Source organism: Myodes glareolus, chromosome 20 (assembly GCF_982192425.1).
Source record: "Myodes glareolus chromosome 20, mMyoGla1.1, whole genome shotgun sequence".
Classification (NCBI taxonomy): domain Eukaryota; kingdom Metazoa; phylum Chordata; class Mammalia; order Rodentia; family Cricetidae; genus Myodes; species Myodes glareolus.
Window position 1 is genome coordinate 41,617,482 of NC_142045.1, and position 22,800 is coordinate 41,640,281.

The following is a 22,800-nucleotide window of genomic DNA, read 5'->3' on the forward strand; positions in this document are numbered from 1 at the left end:
TAAAATTATGTCTCATGACTTCAAGATTAATTTAATTAGAATTGAAAACACTTTTCATTCATCATTTATAGCAGCAGTTTTAGACTTCTTGATGGATTCTTGTTCTACTCATGGAGTAATTTTACTGTCCTAATTTATAACAGGCTGTCTGTTGACTTTTGCCATGTTCATATTTATACCCAGGATCCTGTCACTTTGCAAGCAAGTTAGTTAATGGCTCTCTCCAGTTTATTAGTAAGCTTAATTAAATCAAATAAAGAACTATAGCTCACCCATCTTTGTGGCATTCTACTACCTAACACAAAGCTATCACTGCGATGTGAATAGAAATACTTTTATTCAGTAACCATTTATTGAGCTTTTCCTCTTATGTCCCAATGCTCTGGGCATAGGAAGAACACAGCGCTGTAGTTAAGAATGTGGGCTTTGCCATGAGAAAGAATCTGTGTTCAAATCCCTCATCTGTCTGCCATATACTATGCCCGGTTTCCTCAGCTATAAAATAAGTACAATAATAATGCTTTCTTCTCAGTTGAAGATGCAGTAAGGCAATGCATGCTTATGATACCATGTTGTTGCATGAGCAACAGTTATAAGCCAGTTGCATAGAACAGGGTACACATTTTCTAAACTGCATTAGTGACACATTGAGCCTGGGATCCCGGATCCCAGTACTTGGAAGCTGAAAAGTTCAAAACTATACATCAAGAGTCTGCTTCAAAAGAGAAAGAAAGAAAGATTGCTTATAATACAACCATAACCCCTGCACAATAAACACATTAAATAAAAGCCCAATAAGGAAAGAACTTTTGCCATTTTATTTCATTATTGTATACCTGTGGTCTAAAATAATGCCTGAAGAGGTTTTTAAAATCTTTAAAATAATAAAGAATTTTTTAAAAAATTAATTAATCAGGATTTTTTTAAAAAAACTATTTTCTTTTATTGTTTTAACTTTCACTGCTTGTATATTCACTGTACATGTAGTATATTACATAAAGTCATTTTATGAAAATACATAATTTCCTTGAGTTTATTCCTGCATTCCCAAGTTCCCCAGTTTCTCTCCTCTTCCATTAGCCTCCTTTGTTCCTGTAGGCAGCTTTGTTTCTACTTTTATGAGATACACACTTATATGGTGTTAAGTATCTATATAAAATTAGTAAGACGTCTGGGAGTAAAACATCCGGCATCTGAATTTCTGAGCCTGGCTCAGTCTGCTTAAGATAGTTACATCCAGTTGCTTTTAGGTGTGTGTGTGTGTGTGTGTGTGTGTGTGTGTGTGTGTGTGTGTGTGTGTGTGCATGTGTGTGCGTGCATGTGTGTGTGTAGTGTACATGGAATAGGAAGTCAGATATCCTCAGATCTCCCATAACTGCAGGCACAGGCTATGAGCTGCCTGTCAAGCTACTGAGAATGGAACTCGGGTCCTCTGGAAGAGCAGCAGTTCTGTTCATTATTGACTCCCCTCCCAGCCTCAAAATTTGTTTCTTCCAGTCTTTTCTTTACCAGGTTACCTCGAACTCAGGGATCTGCCTGTCTATGCCTGTAGTTGGGTCCTAAAGGCTTCCTTGGGGGAGGAGGTGAGAAAGGGCAACATCAGTGACACAGACTCTGGGAGGCAGGTGAAAGGGAAGCAGCAGACTCGCTTATTTAGCAATGGGGAGAATCTTATACACCCTCCCAGCACCTAGGCATTCCAATCTGTTGACCGTGCACGGTCACCCCTAGTTACAATCAGGACCTCTGACAGAGCCTGTAGCTAGATTCTCAGGCAGAAACGTGTGGTCACCTTTCATTGGCTAGGCATGATCAGAACCTCTGACAGCACCAGGCAGACCCCCCACACCCACCCCACCCCCAGGTTGGCTTGTCTCTTGGCCTGGTAGGACTTAACTTCCTACATATTCACCCTTTTTTAATTATTACATGGGCACTCAGCAGAACAAAGTTCTTTGCTCAGGCCTTTTTGATCCTGCCTCAGGAGAGCTCAGCAACTGTGCCTGTCTTAGATTTGCCTACCAAGCAAGCTCTTACCCATCACTAACCACTAGTCCTTGAAGAACATTCATTCTGGGAGAGTTGTCCGGGTGGGGAGACTAGGCAGTAGCCTTTTGAATTTCAGACAACCAAGCATGCATAACCTCCTGCAGAGGACCGCAGGAAGGATGCCAAAGAGCCATTAACACCCGCACAGTCACCTTAGCTACTGCCCATTGCTGTCAGATCTGCTGCAGTAGACATTTAAAGAGAATAAGGATTAACAATACCACCCTACCAATAATGCATATGTGAATATCCAGGAGGGATGAAATAGCCTTTTTATATAATGCCAAACTTTAAAAATAAAAAAAAAAAACAAAAAACGAAGAGTCAAAGGCCATAACCTCTGCCCTTAATAAATCAATTTGTTTGGGGAAGAGGCAATGAGAACAAGAAAGGGGAATATATATATATATATATATATATATATATATATATATATATTAACCCATCCTGGGTTATTCCTTCTTTGGTGGAAGCAGGGGGCTCCATGGCCGAGCACACATCTCTTACCATGACCAATATTGGTGTCATGGCAGTCTGAGGGAAAATGCAAGCATACCCTTGCTCATGGGTTAGCAAGGGGGCTGGTGGCTGCCATTAGAGAGAGATAGGATCTCTCCATCTCACCAGGGGCATGGGTGTGATCTTTGCAGAGAAGCCAAGTGCTTGTAGTCTGGGCTAAGCCCTTTGTCATCAAATCTGAGAAAGTTCATATGGAAAAGAACCTCTAAAGAGACCAGATAAGGATCTCTCCAAGCCTCTGGTGAGTTAGTCCTGGCCTTAAGAGATCTGTTGGTCCTCTCCACAATGGCTTGTCCCTGTGGTTTATTCCAAGTTGGTTTTTTTTTCTTTTGCTTTTGTTTTTGGAGGAATTACTGCGGATTAGTAATTTTTAAAGAAGTAATATTGCCTTCTTTTATACCCTTTTACTTAGGATTTTACACTGGAAAAGTTAAAAGTTAACTTTTACTTTTAAGTTATCAACTAGATATTTAAAATCCTTATTTTTTTTGATGGATGAGTTTCCAATGTCCAATAAAGACGAAGTTGTTGTATTAAGACAGAGGTATTATTTTTTCCTTCTAGACTGCTGCTCAGTGTTGTGAGCTTTGTTTCTAATTCTTTCTTGGAAATAGAATTTTATCTAGAAAAACAATCACTGTAAAAAAAAAAATAGGGCCAGGCAGTGGTGGCGCACGCCTTTAATCCCAGCACTTGGAAGGCAAAGGCAGGCAGATCTCTGTGAGTTCGAGACCAGCCTGGTCTATAGGAGCTAGTTCCAGGACAGGCTACAAAGCTACAGAGAAACCCTTTCTCAAAACAAAAAATAGGGCCACAATGAATACAATAATATTAAAATAACAAGAAATTTCCTCTTAAATTCCATTCAGTTTATGAAGTAAAGGAACACTGATAATACGGTGTTCATGAAGATGTTAGTAACAGCATATTTATGCTGAAAGGATAAAAGCATAATAAGACAAATCTTTAGTATTGAGTTAACAAAGAAAAAGAAAAGAAAAGAATATAAACACAAGGGAAACAGTAGATTTCGAGAAGATGAGGCTGTGTTGGTCAAAAACAGAAGGAAAAGAAGGAAAGAACCTTCCTCATGACACCGAAGGCGGAAACATGAAGACCCTACAAATCAGAATCTCCTGTGCTCTCTGAAGAGGCTAGCAAATGGAAACTGAAAGGAGGAAGAATAGAAAATGAAGAAAAGAGGAGGGGAGAAAAGAAGAAAGGAGGAGGGTGGGACAACTGTACTCATAAACTAACATTGGGTATTAAGCAAAAAAGGGATAAGGATGAAGGGGTGGTGCCGTCGAGCCTGGTGCAGTCTGTCCTGATTACTGGTCGCAGCCTCAACCATGGTGGTTTCTTTTGCTAGCTTCCCTCTTCCTTCCAACGGAGAGTTACACAGTACAAAGCAGATTATCTAACTATGGACATGGGAAGTTTGTGTGAAAGAGTCTGGTACAAATGGATTCTTCTTATTTTCTATAACAATAAGACAGTGTGCTCAAGAGAAAATAGTGCATCATGATCCTAAAAATCTCACACTTTTCCGTACACAGGTTCAGATATGCTCTAACACTGTTAGAAGCACATTAGTAAGTGGCAATATTACAAATGATTTTTAGTTTTGTATGCCTTTTATTGGTTTATAATATACTTAATTTCATTTTGGCATCAAAGAAACACATAACTGATGTTTTAATTTTAAAATTCTAGGTTAAACACCTCCAACCTAACCAACTGATTTGGCTATCTTGTTCCACCTTGGGAAATTATGTGACAAGCCTTGTTAGAAGAAGACAAAATAAATGAATCCCTTAAGGAACAACAGAGAGCAAAAGACAGAAATCAGAAGGAGGCTAATTGGAGGAGGCCAAGAGCATTCTAGACAATTGGTGTGGAAGGTCTAATGTGCCATTCTCAACAGGCAGGTTTAGTGATTAAAATCCACTGACTGGAGTAAGCGTTCTTTAAATGTGAAAGTTATCCAAATGTTTTAGCTATTCAAAGTGATCCTCTAGATAGTCTTGCTTTCTTTGAAGCATAACCACGCAGTCTACATCCAAGTCATGCTCCTGGGCTAAACACAATTCTAGGTAGCAGTGGTGTTTATTTGATAAGCGCCTGAGGAAATGGGAGCACAAGTAAGGACCAGAGGATCTAATATTTGTGTAGTCTTTCTATAGAAATGGGAGGCATCCCAGAAATAATGAAATGGGTTGCTTTAAACTTTAAAGTGCTTAAGCTAAAACAATAAATTTGAATCCCAGACTTCATTGCATTAAGCTGTTATCTTCTTAACTTGGCTTGCTGTTGACTCAAAGACAGTGAATATAGCATAGGGTATCTCTCTCTCTCTGTGTGTGTGTGTGTGTGTGTGTGTGTGTGTGTGTGTGTGTGATTTATTTAATGGAGTTAAGTTAGGATCATAAATATGAAAAACTTTACCTATCACAGCTACACTAACTGCCATTCTGAGATCTATGAAACTTATTTCTCAAAAGGGTACTAACCGTGAGGAGTCTGAATCAGGAAGTGGGCCACCCTAAAGAAAGCATTGTCATCTCAGTCATCTGTACAGTTTCAGAAGTACCTAGAAAGTTAGTCAAAAGCAACAAACAAATTTTGCTGTACACTGAAATGAATCTTATGGACAGAGTTCAACCTCTTGGTATTATTCAGTCTTACTAATCAAAAGAAAAAGAAAAATTCAACAATTGCACATTAAAAACAAGCATCATATTAAGACACTTAATTCAGAAAAACTACAAAAAATAAATATTAGTAGAAGGTCACAACCAAAGAAGGGAAGCCTAATACTGAAGTAAGTAATAATTTTATATACGATATTATTATTAAATGTTTTTAAATATCATACAACTAAACTAAAACCTTTGTTATTAAAAGGCAAGGCAACTTATCCATTATTAATGCAAATAGTCTGTCTCCATTGCTTCACAGTGAGTTTCCAGAAATACTAATGCCACTGAATGCCACAGGTGGTAAGCATTAAATGCGGGTGTCAATTTGGCATAGGATGCAGTCAAAGGCCTCTACTTTTAGAGAAGTTGAATTGAATGATGTCTATAGCCCTTACCATCATCTCCCCAGACTGCATTTAAAAGTGTTTCTGGAGTTCTGGAGGGTGCTGGGGATTCATCCATTAGGAAACCTTAAGTCCCAGTCACCACCCCTCTCCGTGTGTTGTATGTGTGTATGCTATGTGTATGTTTCTATGTGTGTATTACATTATGTGTACCATGTGTGCCAGTTCTCGCCTTCCACCTTGCATGAGTCAAGGATTCTTGTTCACCTCTTCACATATGCAAATCTACTTGTCCCCTGAGTTTCCAGTCATCCCCTATCTCCACCTCCTATCTCACCATAGGAGTACAGGGATTACAGACCCACACAACAGCTTTACCTTGGTTCTAAAGATGCAAACATATGCCTTCACACTGACTTAGCAAGTGTTTTACTAAAGAGGCATCTCTTTGGTTCCTTTTATTTTTTTTATGTGTGTAGCATATAAGTGTACATGTGTGTAACTGGATGCATGAGCACATGTATGCTCAAGCACATGGAGACCAGAGGTCACTGTTCAGTTCCTTTAACTGTCACTCTCTCTCCACCCAATCCTGAGTGCAGTGTGTGTGGTGTGTACATGGTCCCAACCAAGGCCAGAAATTGCTATCAAGCATTTTCCTTTATGGATCTCCATATTATTTTTGAGACAAGGTCTCCTATTGAACCTGGGGCCCACCATCTGGATGGACTGATTGGCCAGTGAGCTCTGGAGATCCTCCTATTCTGTTGCTGTATAAACTACTGAACCTGATGTTTGTGGGTGCTCATGTTTGCACATCAAGTTCATCATCCTATGAAACATCTCTTTATCCCCTTCCACGTTATCTTTTGTGATGGGTTTGCTCACTGAACTTAAGATCATGGACCAACCGAGCTGGTCAGAAAGCTCTGGTGATCCACCTGTGTCCCCAGCAGTAAATTACAGAATACACACTACGGCTTCCTTTTTTCTCTCTTGGTTCTGAGAATTCAAATGCAAATCCTTATGCTTGCACATCAAAAACTTCACTGACTGAGTAATCTCCCCATCCTCAATACCCTTTCATTGTTCGCTTTTCCATGGAAGTCATTGACTTCCGTGTATGCCTTCAAAAGTACATGAGAAGGTTGGTCTTATTGGAAGGCATCAGGTGCTTAGGAAGTACTAACCAATTAATAAAGGAAAACTTCATTGTATACCCCAAATCTTTTCTATAGTAGATATTGGAAATGTCCTCCTTACCTTCCAGCGACTTGTAGTCTAGTGGAAAACACAGCAATGCAGAAAAAAGTGTGAAAACGCCTTCACAGGAGTCCTTAATAGATTTATCAGCATGCAGCACCGATAGTTAGAATGGGGAGAGCAGTGAGTGCCAGTAAAGACTTCACAGGACATCTAGGAACAGAACCAGAAATGAGTGCATTACAATAGGAAGAAACAGCATGAGCAAAATCCCAGAGCCATGTGAAAGCCAAGAGAACTGGGATGTGAATGGAGCCTAGGAGGCTGTGGGGAATGAGGAGTGCTGGGAGGAGAGATGCTCACAGAAGGGATGCTGATCAGGAGGCTGAAATTACAATGTACGCTGGGACCATGTGCAACACTGGGAGAAATTGAGCAAGGAATTTGCTGGTGAGATCAATGTTGTTGAAAAACTATTTTGAGGCATATAAGAAAGAACAAAACCCCAAGAAATTTGAAGTTGTATTTAAAATGTATTTTTCTGTCCCAATTTTCCCTAAGTTCATTGGTAAGCTTTTATTTCCAAAGCTACAGTCTTCATTTCAAGTAGTTTGTACCCGACGTTGTAAAAGAAAGAGATCTTAAAAAATAAAAGGCAATTCAATGTAACTTTTTATTCCCTTTCTGGAACATAATACTCCTTGAATCTCCTAGTGCTAGATACACTCATGTTGTCTCAATAATTCTTTCCCATTATGTAAAGAAAGTTAACCCAAGTGATTCTGATGGAGGGGGAAGCAAACTTTAGATTCAAAAACAAATTACTGTAAGCATTGAATTATATATGCTTAAGTAGTCACTTAGAAAATGATTCCATCATAAAAAAACAGAGAAATTTCCATCCAAAAAAGTTTGAAACTCCATACAGTCAGTAGGAACACTGCTCTTCTGCTCCTGAACATTCTCAAAGTGTGTCTGTCACTGAGCTAGCTTTCCTCAGAAGAGTCTTGGATATTTTGTGTATAATTTTAAAGTATTATGGCTGTATTGTTTTCCTTTCTTTATAAACAGATTATGTTCTTTTTAATATCTTGACAAGATTAAAGGCATTCCTAAGGTAATTTACATATTTCAGAAAACTGTGACACCTTTAAAATTCAAACTGTCAAAATAACATTAATTTAAAATGTAGAAAATTCCAGTTGTTTTTCATATTGCTAAGAAACATCAAATGTCAACAAAAATGTATAAAATATAATAAATACATGTGAACAAGACACGTATTTTTTTCTAAATTCTAGTATTCAAAGTACAAACATTCTTGAGAGCGTCCTAACTTATAAAATCCTTATTATATGTAAAGCTTATGTATAAAAACAAAACAAGACTATCACACAGCCTTAGACATGCAGGTAGGTGTTAAAGTGCTGATGTCATGATGATGTCAGCCCCTTTCTAAAATGGCTTAATGGTTTATGAAACACTCAGCTGCGTAAACCTTAATAAAATTCCCATGTAATGCAGCACTACACAGTGCAGAATTTGACCTGATGATGTGATTTGTGTGAGGTACTCTTTTAGTTGTTTGTTTTTTAAGGGGGTTTTACTGAGAAGAACTTAGTTCCCTTACTAGTAACAGAGTTCGTCCACAAGTAACAGATGTTCTAACATCTACAGGAGAACCACAGCCCTCTTTTAAAGGGCATATACGTTGCTAAAGGTACAACCTTTTAAAAATGTATTTCTTTTTAAAGCCAGTATGTCTATAAGAAAATCACTTATGATTTTCAAGTGAAAATAATGGGAAACCAAGGCACAGTAGAGCTGCGGATGAACCCTACCAGAACTGGGGAATCTTATTTCTAGGTTTTACTACCCACCTCTGTAAGAGTTACAAAGAACTGCACAGTTACATTGGGTCAATAGAATCAAAGTAAACCTACGGTCTTGACAATGGGACTCCATGTTGTTTCACTTCTTCAAGTACAGTGTTTTACATTTTTTTTAGCCTTTTTTCAAGCTTACCTTGGCTATATATACAGAAGCCTAAAAAGATTCATAACTCATGTAAATTTTCACATTCAACTTTTATCCTTCTAATGAACACATTTAAAGTTATATTTCACATATAATATTAGTATGAATCATGATTTTAAAAGTGTTTAATTGTGGGTAGAAAAAGCTTAAAGTCTAGCTAGTGTGATTTCCCTTGTAGAGAATCAAATCACATTTCACAAATATGGAAGGAGGAAGATATGCCAGGGAAGAAAGAGTTGGGGGGATTAATATGACCAGCATATATTGCATATATGTGATAGTTTTTAAAGACTAAAATAAAAATATAAAAAAACAATAGAAAGTGTGAAAGGGAAGCACAATAGAATTACTTTCTCTACCTAATGAGATCCACACATGGCTAATACCATTTATAGATACATTAGAAATCACTAGAATTATTATTTTGAGTTTGTAAAAATAGGCATCCATATTAATTAAAACAAAGCCACTTTTTAAATGTTTAATTTTATGCATGTGTAAGTGAGTGAGCGAGCGAGTGGGTGGGTGGGTGGGTAGGCGTGGGGATGGGGGCGTGCAAGTGCCTTCCAAGGCACACATGTGAAGGACAGAGGACAGTTCGTGTGAGTCAGCTCTCTCCTACCACCATGGATTAAAAATGCCAAAATCAGGTCCTCAGACTTGTGCAGCAATGGTTTACTTGCTAAGCTATCTCACAGGCCTTGAACACGAAGTTGCTTCAAAAGAATACAAGGTAATAAAATTATACTAAAAAGAAATTATGTATGTGATTATTTGGGTGTAGCCTAGTAATACTTCATAGGATTTACATGTAATTTAAATAGAATTAAATGCATAGTATTTTTTACATAATAAGATGCAAAATAAGTTTAGCTTCATCATACTTATAGGTATAGTAATACACAGCAGGAAAAGAAGCTTAATATTACATAGTTTCAAAATCTCATATATGTCTGTGTGTAGCAATTAAAACAGTAGTAAATTATATGCATTATAGGAAGAATAATATAAATCTGAACTAGGAAAAGAAAAAGTTACAAGATCTTCACAGAGTTATACAGAACTATAATACTATAAAGCTTGTCCCACAGAAGAACAAGGTGATCTCTGAAGTTACAAGGCAGTGAATTCAGAATTATAAAAAGGAAATATTACTTCACAATCTTTAGTTAACCTGTAGCTACAGTTCCATAGGTTGCCATAAAATCAAATTCCGTGATTAAATTTAAAAGCTGGATAATTTTATAGCCACTCATAACATCAGGGTTCAGGTCCATCATCTTCAGTGGCTGGAACAGAATGATTGTATGAATAGACTCTGAGTTAAAGCGGTAGGTGGTATGAGGCGTGGCCTTAAAAGTTAAATATTGGTTCCTTGTAGTTAAGTGATAGCTGCCACTTAGATCTTGCATAAGACATACATGAAAGCAATAAAGAAGGATAGAAGCCCCCAAAAGCTGCCTTTGCAAGTCTAAATTTAATAATTCCCTATAAAATCTACCCGTCAATTTCAGACCCACGTGCACAGAAGGCCTGCACCTTGACAGAATACTGGTATTCATCAGGTGGGTGCTAGAATTTGCTGGTTCATCCCAAGTGAGCTTCCATTTCCAAGTGGAAGTTCTGCTGTTCCCAGTACCCTCTCTCCTCCTCTGCAAGGTGCTTTACTTATGACATTTCCTGTGTGCCTCACCTATTTTAAAAATAGTGCCTTCTCTATGAAAATATTTAAATTGCTTTTAAAATATTGCCATTTCATCTTTCAATATTTTTAAATTGCCATTGCTTATATCTGTGCCTTCACCTTCTGCCTGTCTAAACTGGAGTGCTATTTCAGGATCCTCTTGTTTAGAGGGTCCATTTTTTTTTGTAATTTTATTAAATTATAAAAGTTTCCATTTCCGCCCCACTTCCCAACACCCTCCCACTCCCCCCACTCCCTCTCCTCCTCCCTCTCGATCCCTAAGAGCAGTCAGGGTTTCCTGCCCAGTGAGAAGTTCAAGTTCCTCCCCCCTCCCTCCAGGTCCAGGAAGGTGAGTGTCCAGGCGGACTGGATCCGCAAAATCCAGTATATGCAGAGGAACCAAGTCCCGGTGTCATTGTCAGTGGCTTTTCAGAAAGACTCCGGCCAGCCACATTCAGAGAATCCGGCCACATTCAGAGAATCTGGTTGGATTGCGTCCTCGTTCAGTCCCAGTCCAACTGGCCTTGGTAAACTCTCATTAGATCCGTCCCCTTGTATCAGTGGGTGATCACATCCCTCGCAGTCCTTATTTCCTTTTTCATTTTCTTCCTCCTTCTGCTCCTCATTTGGACCTTGGGGGGCTCAGTCCGGTGCTCCAATGTGGGTCTCCATCTGTATCGCCATCCATCGTGGGATGAAGGTTCTCTCTGATCTTACCATCTTTGCTCACGTTCTCTTTCCTTCTGCTTCTCATTTGGACCTAGGGAGTTAAGGCCAGTGTTCCGATGTGGGTCTCTGTCTCTATCTCCTTCCATCGCCAGATGAAGGTTCTATGGTGATAAGCAAAATATTCATCAGTATGGTTATGGGCCTAGGCCGTTTCAGGCACCCTCTCTTCTGTCCAGAGAATCTGGGGATCTCCTTGGACCTGTGATCCCATTTATAATCAAGTCTCCTGTAAACCCTAAGATGACTCCCTTAGTTGAAATATATTCTTCCTTGATCCCATATCCATCCTTCCTCCCTCCCCCCATCCCAGTCCACCTAGCTTTCCCCATTCCTCCCCTATTCACTTCTCTCTAACCCTCTCCCCTTCCAACAACCATCCCACCCCCCCATGCACCCGAGGTTACCTGGGACTCTTGTCTATTTCCAATCTCCAGGCAGATAGCTACATGATTTTCATCAGGTTCACCTTCTTATTTAGCTTCTCTAGGATCACGAATAATAGGCTCAAAGACCTTTAATTATGGTTAGAATCCACATATGAGTGAATACATACCATATTCCTCTTTTTGGGTCTGGCTTACCTCACTCAGTAAAGCGTTTTCTATTTCCATCCATTTGCATGCAAAATTCAAGCTGTCATTGTTTTTTATCGCTGAGTAGAACTCTAATGTATATATGCTCCACACCTTTATTAACCATTCTTCTATTGAGGGGCACCTAGGCTGTTTCCAGGTTCTGGCTATTACAAATAGTGCTGCTATGAACATAGTTGAACAAATGCTTTTGTAGTATGATAGGGCATCTCTTGGGTATATTCCCAAGAGTGGAATTGCTGGGTCCTGAGGGAGGTTGACTCCCAGTTTCCTGAGAAACCGCCACACTGATTTCCACAGTGGCTGCACAAGTTTGCATTCCAAACAACAATGGATGAGTGTTCCCCTCATTCCACATCCTCTCCAGCATAGGCTATCATTGGTGTTTTTGAGTTTGGCTCTTCTGACAGGTGTAAGATGATATCTCAAAGTTGTTTTGATTTGCATTTCCCTGATCGCTAAGGAGGTTGAGCATGACCTTAAGTGCCTTTTGGCCATTCGGAGTTCATCTGTTGTGAATTCTTTGTTCAGTTCAGTACCCCATTTTTTAATTGGGTTAATTAGAGTTTTAGTGTCTAGTTTCTTGAGTTCTTTGTATATTTTGGAGATCAGACCTTTGTCTGATGAGGGATTTGTGAAGATCTTCTCCCAGTCGGAAGGTAGCCTTTTGGTCTTACTGACAGTGTCCTTTGCTTTACAGAAGCTTCTCAGTTTCAGTAGGTCCCATTTATTCATTGCTTCTCTTATTGTCTGCGCTCCTGGGGTTCTGCTTAGGAACTGGTCTCCTGTGCCTATATCTTGTAGACTACTTCTAGAGGGTCCATTTTAATTCAGGTTTCTTCAGCAAGTTATCTGTGCTATGCTGTTCTCAGATAAAAAATAACAATTCAAACCACCATCACCACCCAGCATGTACATCCAAACATTTTATGTATTTCTAGTATTTACCTATTTCAGAATTTTAAAAAATATATTATAGTATTGGTACTTCCTTTCGCTCAAATCTCTTTTAGAAGGAAAAAAGTCATAAAGAGGAGTTATTTCCAAGTCATCCAAGGTGTGGTTTACAGTATATCTTTTGAATCTGCAATGTGCAAATTGCTTGATACATACCTATGACATAAATGAAAAATTGAATGAATGTGGTATAATGTTCATATGGGGGCATACTTCCTTGAGTAATTACTAAGAATTACTTTCTGGTACACATGTTACTAACATTTTAAATATGGTTTTTATATGTGTTCCAGTTAGCAATTGTTTTTTCTTACTACTGAAATTTATAATTCTTAAAACTCATAAAAGAAAGCACACCTCCAAAAATGTTGTTCTTAGCTCCAGTATTCATATAAAGAAATAATACTGCAATAAAAATAAGTAAATGGCTTCTGATAATACCCTTGTTTTAAACACAATTTTCTGGTTGTTTCTGGGCAGGGTTGACTGAAGCACCAAAAATATCATTTTGTTAACCTTCTTCTTCCATCTAGTGGCAAAAAGCAGTAAGAAACAATGTATTTCAAAAAACAGAATGAGCAAATAGTTCTAGATGTTGTTTTAGGAAATCCTGAGAGTGGGCATTCAGCATCCAATGTTTACTCTAAGCACACAACAATTTGAGCCGATAGTGTTCAGATAGTGGCACCTGTCAAAGTTGCTTAAAATCATTCAAATTCTTGCATGTTTTCACAAAGACTTTAGGGCAAGATGTAAAGTTTTATAACACTCCACATTAAACTAGGATAGATTTGTTTATGAACATATAGTCAACATTCAGGAACAAGTTGTTGGCTAACTTTAGAATTCCACAATTTTCTTAGCTGAGTTTTTTGCTATGATTCCATGCTATTGTAACTCTTAGGAGGATCAGCATGAATCCCAAAACTGAATAGTCTCATTGGCCTTGCCTCTGAAGAAGCTTTTGTACTAATAGGCAGGAAAATACTTGATGACCTGAGGCAAGGAGTCCCTGGAAGAGGGAGGCAGAGGTCAAAGGAGGCAGAATCAGCTACTGCGCCATTAGAGCTATGACAAAGATGTTAATGAAACACTATTTACAATGTGAATGGCATAATTTTTGCACTCCCTTTGCCACCAGCTCATCCCTAACATGTAAAATTTGACTGTCCTTCCAACATATGCCATTTGCCCCAGTGCAAGGGTGATTAAAGTGGCAGAAGTTATCTTAGGTTATGCAGAAATGGGAAGAACATTCTTCAAGATGGCAAACTTACTCCTTTCCCTCATTTCAGTAGAACAGTAAAAAATGTGCAGTAATTTATAAATTAAGAGCTTTTTGACATTTTAAATATGTTAAAGTTATACAACAAAATATAAGTATTCATGGATATAATGATTATTTCTAACTCCATATTTTTATTAAAAAATAACAATTTATTTTCTTGATTTTGCAATTTTCAAGAAGAGAAAGATGAAGAATCAGCCTAACAGCTTAACCCCAAAGCAAATGTGAGGTTAGCAGAATTGTGTTGGTTCCCCCAGCCTCAAGAGGAATAAAGCTAAAGCTTTTCTGCTCTGTACATGGTCGTGAGAAGCAAAGGGAAATGGGTGGTGATGGGATGGAAAGGGTGAGGTGAAGTAAACATCCTAGGACAGCCCCCATCAGTGGTTACAATGTCCCAGTTTTCCTGTGGCCAGTGTCTCTAGAGAGGGCCGAGGAAAATGGACAATGAGCTAGAAAGTTGTTCAAGCCATTGCCATTGCTTAGATGTTCCAGTACAAGGGTCATTAGGCCAGACACTTCATTTAGAGAGTGTAGTGGGAACGGCAGGCCGCTTCCCACCACCTGCCCGGCTACCTTTACCCGAAATAATTACATGGAAACTGTATTCATTTAAACACTGCCTAGCCCATTATCTGTAGCCTCTTATTGGCTAACTCTTACATATTGATCTAACCCATTTCTAATAATCTGTGTAGCACCACGAGGTGGTGGCTTACCAGGAGGATTCTAACCTGCGGCTGTCTCAGAGAGGAGAGTCATGGCGACTGCCTCACTGCCTTCTTCCTCCCAGCATTCTGTTCTATTTACTCCGCCTACCTAATATTCTGTCCTATCAAAGGGCCAAGGCAGTTTCTTTATTAACTAATGAAAGTAACACATAGACAGATAACCCTCCTCCATCAAGAGAGCTATAAATTTTTCTGTCAACTATTCACTAGCAAAAGGTCTAAAGAAACCAAATTTCCTTATGCTTTCACACACACACACACACACACACACACACACACACACACACACACACATACTAGTGATGAGTTTCATAATGACATTTTCTTTCAAATATATTGTATACTTTGATCATTTGCACTGCCATACTATTCCCTACCACTCCTCGTACCCTCCAACTTCTCTCTTCCCCAAGCTTTTGTTTTTCTTTTCATGTCATATATCTACATATGTATAAATATACAAGTATATGCTTCCACAAAAGCTAGAATCCACAAATGATAGAAAATATGAAATAATCATTTTCATGAGCATGGCTGTCCTAGTTAGGATTACTATTGGCGTGATTAAACACCATGACCCAAGCAACTTCAGGAGGAAAGGGTTTATTTGGCTTAAACTTTCATCTCACTGTTCATCATTAGAGAAAGTCAGAACAGAAATTTAAGCAGGGCTGGAAGCTGGAGGCAGGAACTAATGCAGAAGCAATGGAGGGAAGCTGCTTACTGGCTTGTTCCTCATAGCTTGCTCAACCCGCTTTTTTGTGGAACCCAGGATCTCAAGTCCAGGGTAACATCACCCATAATAGTCTGGGCCTCCCCCACTGATCAGTAGCTAAGAGAATTCTTTATAGCTGGGTCTTATGGGGGCATGTGAGTGGTAGTTTCTCTGTCCCACCCTGCCCCACGGCTGCTTCTAAATAATCACTCAGAGGCTTAATATTAATTACAAACTGCTTGGCCAAACAGCTCACGCTTATAACTAACTAGCTCTTACTTTCAAATTATCCCATTTCTATTAATCTATGTTTTGTCTTAAGTCTCATAGCTTTACCTGTGATCTAATAAATTTTGCTCCTCTGGCAGCAGGCTGGCATCTCCCTCATTCCACCCTTCTTTCTCCCTGTATTCAGTTTGACTTTCCTGCCTAGCTATATTCTGCCTTGCTATAGGCCAAAGCAGCTTTTATTATCAACCAATAAGAGCAACATATATTCACAGCATACAGAAGCATTATCTCATAACATTTCCCCCTTTATGTCAAATCAGAACAAAAGGTTTTAACTTTAACATAGTAAAATTACAGAGAATGAAACAGTTATCAAGTAGGAATTACAGTTACAATATCTAGTCTATTTTTATTTGACAAAATTAAAGAAAATATTTAATTATCTACCCGATCTTGGTGAGCTTTAAGTTTTATATCTAATTTAACTTTTTATCATAACTAAGAAAAACTATAATTATAACTATCTAGTCTTCAACTCCATCAAATACTTGAGAAGTAAATAATATTACCTGAGTAGGTGAGAAAGGCAGGTAAGTGACTTCCAAAAAGTGCAAGGAATGACAGAAACAGTTGACTGCCTGGACAGTCACCCAAGGTTCCTCTCTAATGTTGGAGCATCCATCTTTGGCATACAGGTCTAGAATATTTGACAGACTTTCCTGTGAAGCAGGGAATTTTGAAGAACTGTCCTACCCTGTTTTGGCAAAGGTGCCCTGCTTGTCTAATTTGAACAGAACTGTCCAAAATGAAGCAAAGGCAGGTTCTTTGCCCACATGGCTAGCTTTTCCCATAAAGAAAACAAACTTCATATGGAGTTTCTTTGATGCCCATCATCTTCTCTGTACATTGTTGCTGCCAGGACCAGATATATCTCAGTGTCATGAAAAGTCTACGTTATTAAAACATTTTAAATGCTATATTCTGAAGGTCTTTGAAATGTTTGAAAAATATCTATTTATCTGAAATATATCTTTATATACCTCAAAAATCTAACATGACTATAAAGTTGTATGTTCAACTATTTATTATAGATGACTAACTGTATTTTCGTAAATCTGTATTTCTTGGCTATATATTACTTTTTAAAATTCTTTATAAATACAATATTTTAAACAAGATTAGAAATATACATGAAGTATAACAAAATTAACTAATTAATTAAATTTATATCAATAAAATAAAACCATACCAATGTAAACTATTTTGAGGTTAACAGTTGTTTTTTAGATTAAAGTAGATTCAGTAATCTACCTTTTTTTCATCATTTATATATCATATCCCCATATTCTTTAGAAAGAGATTGACTACGACCAATAACAACTTGTAACTAACCCCACTTAAGTGAAACATTCATAAACAGTACTTTTGGAGTTTAGGTGTAGTTCTCTAGACTACTTTTTGCTGAATGGTCGACACTGGTAGTCTTTGAGGCACCATAAGAAAATTAAGAATTGTGGTTAAATCATGGCTGTAGCAATCTGTGAAGCTGCATTATCTCCACCAGTTGCCTTGAAGCTGTTGTAGATATTGGACCACCTGGGCCATCACTCCCATTGGAGACCTCTTAGGGGATCTTCCTTGATTAAATCATATTAGCCTGGAAGGAATCCACAGCTTCTCATTGTATGTATTTCATTTGTATGTTTTTTTTTCTCAAAAATTCCTTGCCTATGTCCATATCTTGAAGTCCTTTCTGAGTATTTTACTCTAACAATTTCAGAAGCTCAGTTCTTACATTAAAATTTTTTGATCCATTTTGAATTTATTTTTGTCACAAATAACTCTCTCTCTTTCTCGCTCTCCCTCCACCATAGGTGGCGGGCTGTCACTGAACCCCCTTCTAGGGCTGCTGCCAAACTAGGGAACTGCCTTGAAATCCAGTCAGGCTTTTACTGTTCTATGTAGCAACAATAAGCCTCACATCTTTATCAACATTGTTGGTAGATTTGGTAAGACAATTGGAAATTCTTAAAGGGAGGAATTAGTTAAAAGAGAGAGTTTTTTCCACATTAAAAAAAATGGGATAAAAACATTACAATGAGGGATTTGGGTCTTTGTATGATAAAAGGTTGAACGATTTGAAAATGGAAGGATTAAATGAGAGGATATCTAATTTAGATGGAATTTACACATCACCGGTTGTAAACATTATCAGCTTTATCATTTTTGTCTTATCACTAAAAAAGTTGAATAATCTGAGTGCTAAAATACAGGTCTTACATACAGGCCTTAAGATACAGAAAAACCTAATAAACAGATCACAGAGATATTCAAATCCAGACAGGAATTTAATAGAGAGCCAATGTCAGCATTGCATTGTAAGAATAGAGAGGAACAACCTAAGGCTTTCTGATGAACAACCTTAATAGCTCCAGTAATCTTACAGGAATTGTCAAATGGTAGAGGCTTTGTAACAGCTAACTGGACTCCTGTGCCAATGATAGATTTAAGGAGATTCAAGGAAGCAATAGTCTCATATGGCATGCACTCATCTTTTGTGAAGCAAATATTAAACTTGTGGTCAGTTTGTAATAGAGTTATCCCTAAAGACTGGATGGAATTGGTGAAAGGTGTTTTATAGCCTGGTTCACAATTACAATGGAGTACCTGATTCAGAGAAGAGGCGAAGATTATTGAACAACACAGTAAAGCTAGAGGTAGGGAGATCTCCCAAGATCAAATTCTAGGGGAAGGAGACTATGCTACTATAGAAAAATAAGCTGTATACAATAATCACACCATGGATTTATGGCATGTAGCAGTTTGGGACAGAACTGGAAAACAGAAAAGAAAATTAAGTCATTTACTCAAGTTATAGAGGACCTAAAGGAAGCTTTTATGGATTTCTAATGAAGATTGACTTCAGCAGTAAACAGAATGATTCAACTTCAGAAGCTAGACAAATAATAATTGAATATCTGGCTTTTTAAAATTTCAATTCTCTGTGCAAAAATATAATTAGGTCATTAAAGGCAAGGTCAGCCTCTTTGGAGGAATGAATCTGAGATACAATTCATATTGAATCTTATGAACATAATAATACATGGATAGGAAAGATGATTTCCAGAGGATTGAGAAAAAAATGAACTGTCAATATAGTAGTGGCAAAGAAGGTCACCTTATAGGGGATTATAGACAGGGAAATTTTAGAAACAATGTTTTTTTCTAAGAATAATCTATTAAGAACATCCCTCCCTTTTCTGGATTATGCAGTTATCATCTCTTTGTTGAATTCCTCTTCCATATTTTGTACTGAGTTCTTTGTTTTATTGTAATGTTTGTATTCTCTTTGAAATAACTCAGGAGTTTATGTTTTCATTGAAGGATTTCATGTAATTTACTCCCACTGAAATGTTACTATGGAATTGCCTAGCTTTTTCATGTCTTTCATATTTGCCTTGGGACTTATGCATTTAGAATGGGGTGTTGGTTGGATTTTTAAAAAAAAAAACAGTGGTGTTTTTTCAGTTGAAGTCTTTGCAATATTTGCATCAGGTGAGGTTAAAGCATTGTTCCCCACTTAGATGGGGTGTAGCACAGTAAACAAACCCTAAACTTGAGTTCTAGATATTTGGCTCTATTTTTAGCAGTACTCCAAAGTCAGAACACTAACTGAGAAAGCAACCACAACTGATGGAGGCATCCATTCTGAAGATACAGTTGGTGATCAATTAACAATTTCCTCTACTCTAATAATTTTGGAGTAATAAAGAAACAGGAATATATAGTGTGTACTAAGGTATTAGTTTCTATGGGTAGTGATAGACTAAAAAGAACAAATCTGGTGGTTAGTATTAAGAACAGTAGATTAAAAAGTCAAAGAGGGAAAAGTAAACTGAAGAAGGGAGCAATAAAGATGAAGGAAGAATGAAGTCACTTGTAGCTAAAGGTAGGCTGGGGGTGGGAGTTAAAGAAAAGCAACCAGACCATCTAAAACTACCCCAGCACTCAAAGACTGAGGTAGGTAGACCCCCCAGTGCCTCTCCAGGCCAAGGCCATACATGTTCTTTGGTAAAAGTTTTTAAAAGAAGAAGAGGAGGAGAAGACAACATCGCTGCTCTCCAGCTACCTAGCTTCATCCTCGGGGATCATAGCAGTCAGTGTTTAAGGGCCATCTGCCACCTTCTTGCTGCTCATTTTCTTGTCTTATGCAATAAAATTATTTTAGACGTTTTCAGAGGTACTCCAGGTAAAGTTACCCCAATTTAGCAACCGTCGCTGCCACCTCGACTAGCAAGGAGGACGCGACACCGGAACTCTTCTTGCACGCAGTTTTTATTCAGGACCTTTTACAATGGCTTCTTCTCTTGTTTCTCTCGCTTCTCTCACTGGGCAAGCCCCTCCCAGCCCTTAAGTAGGCCTGGGTTGCCAACCCTGGATTTCCATGTAGGCGCTGTCCATAGGTCCACACACGCACACGCAAGCATCTTGCGATCATCGGGTGAATAAAGCAAGAGCCTGGCCTCCTCCAAATATGGGGTTGTTTACCCCGGAGAGCATCCGCGGAGGGGGGGGGGGGGAGCGGAAGCCAGTGCCATTCAAGGTGCGGCTCCACGCAGCTCTCCACAAGCAACCATTCAAAAACAATCTGCAATAAATCAGTATTTCTGTAAAACTTTAACAATTAGAAGTATTCACTCTAATCGCCAACATATTCCATTTCTATGTCTTAAATAAGACATTTATTGCGCTGATTATTATAAACATGGGATAAAAAGTAAAAATCTCAGGAGAATCTTCACAAAAAAGAATTATAATCATTCTTTTTTCATAACCTATTGTTTTTATTTGTTGAAAATAACTTTTAACAAAGAAGACACAGAAGGTCATCAGGCAGGAATTCTGGAATGCCGGTGCACTGCTGGCGCAAGAGCAAGTGCCCTGTGCCTCTGCAGCTCGCTGGCAAAGATCAGACTTAGAGAAGGCAGAGGATGCTCAGCCAAAAGTACATGGCTCTGTTCTCAGGAGGCAGCACGTGCGCTCTTGGAGCTCTCCCGTCAGGTCACTCTCCTACTGCCCTAAAAGGCTTCACACACTCCCACCTGCAGGCTCTGGAAGAATGCCAAGAAACTGGCCTTAAAGAGGCCCTGCTTCTCTACTGGATGCAACTACAAGACAAACAGGGTGGGTCACGGGGCTTGGGCATAAGCACTGTCCCAATGGCAGAGAGTGCTTTGAATACTGATTGACTGAGCAGCTGCGATGTCATAATTCTCGGTCTGTAGAAGCCTAGTGAGCAACCACCTTCATCAGAGAAGCCCATGGACAGCATCTGCGAGAGCGACTTGATCAGTCGAGGATCAGCCTCTGGTGGGAGATGTGGGTACAGAGCAGCTTCCTTCAGCCCTGCGGGTCCTTCCTGTGAGGGTCTACAGGGCTTGGCCCTTCTGATTCCAGCATCTGTAGAGACTGGCGTTCACCTGGGGACGCGTCCACTTCTTTTGAAGTCAGATATGTCCAGTCCTCATCTCCTGAGCAGTTATCAGACTCCATCTGCTCCCACTGTCCCACTGACTCCAAAGCGATCTCTCTCATTTGCTCTGTCAGAGACTGCGAGGGGCCTTTGCCTGCCTTGTCAGGTTTGCTGACTTCTGAAGAGCGGCTTCTTGTCTTCTGTGCCCATGCTGGAACTTTCTAGGGGGTCATCAGGTGGCTTCTCTCCCTTCGTGTTCCACATTAGTTAATGAATAGCTGCTTCCCCACAGGATTCAGAAATGACAAAAATGAGTCAGATACGTTTTAGCAAAGCATATCTATTCAGGACCTTTGCAGTACACTATAATATAAACTAGGATTAAGATAACCTTCATGTTTAATAATCTTTGTTTTTATATCTCTTATCGAGGTATGGTACTAAGTTTCACTAATTACTCTCAGCTTATGATTAATAATATTTACTATCCTTGGATGCATTTGTTTATTGATAACATGAGAGACGTGTGATAAATAACTAGTCAGAACATGATAAGACCAATATCATAAAGCCTAAGTCAGAAGGTAATTTATAAAATATATAAATAATTATTATTTTGAGATTCACTATTCTCTAAAAATGAGAACTTTATTAATCAAGAGAAAATAGTTACCTATATATTTGCATAAGTTTAAAAAACATTTTTAGTACAAGGCTTTAGTATTTAATATTTAGTATATTTAGTATTTAGTATAATATTTAGTATATTTAGTATATTTAGTATTTAATAGTTATATATTATACATTAAAATTGAAGAACTATATTAAATATCTTACATTTACTCGAAATTATTTGCAAGACTTCCTAGTTGTAAACCTTCTCTGTATGGGGAAGGTGTTATTCAGGCATAATTCTGACTCCTGGGAGCTTATCATTTAATTGGTAGATGACTGACTAGATAAGCTGACATTCAAAATTTGAAATAGAGCAAGAAAGATGTGCATAGAGAAAATTTTACTAAACTTTTGGAAAGGGTTTTTTTTTTTTTTTTACTGGCAACAGAGCGTCACATGTTGAGTAGAATGAAGTCATGTTCTAAGGGAATGGCTTTCATTCTTTCTCTCTATCATGTTTGAGCCAACTGCTTGAGTGAGATTTTAATTTACATTTCTCTATTTTGTGAGAGGAAACTGTGAAACTGTATTTTCCCGTCTCACTAATCATAACATAACTAGACTATGTGCATGGTTCTGAATGTCTTGACTTCTGCGTTATAGAAGAAAAGGGTAAAGTTCCCAAGTGTAGCACCTGCGCAGCGGGACAGTTCAGGCATCGGACAACGGGCTGGAGATTAAAGAGCACAAGAGACGTGGGTCATTCGTGAAGTGAGAATGCAGAATGCTGTTTATTCAAGCTTAGAGAAAGCCTTATATACCGAACTGCAGCACGGTGAAAATCCCCCAGGCAGGTGGGAAATAACCAGGCTCAAAATGGGGCAAACAACTCCCTTAAAGTTAACCACCAGGGCGGGCAGAGGGAATAAACAAATG

General features: G+C 38.5%; 1 pseudogene; it reads right to left on the reverse strand.

Annotated features, from left to right (window-relative positions):
* Positions 1-20,674: 20,674 nt before the first annotated feature.
* Positions 20,675-21,575, reverse strand: LOC125394221 (sequestosome-1 pseudogene; annotated as a pseudogene).
* Positions 21,576-22,800: the final 1,225 nt, after the last annotated feature.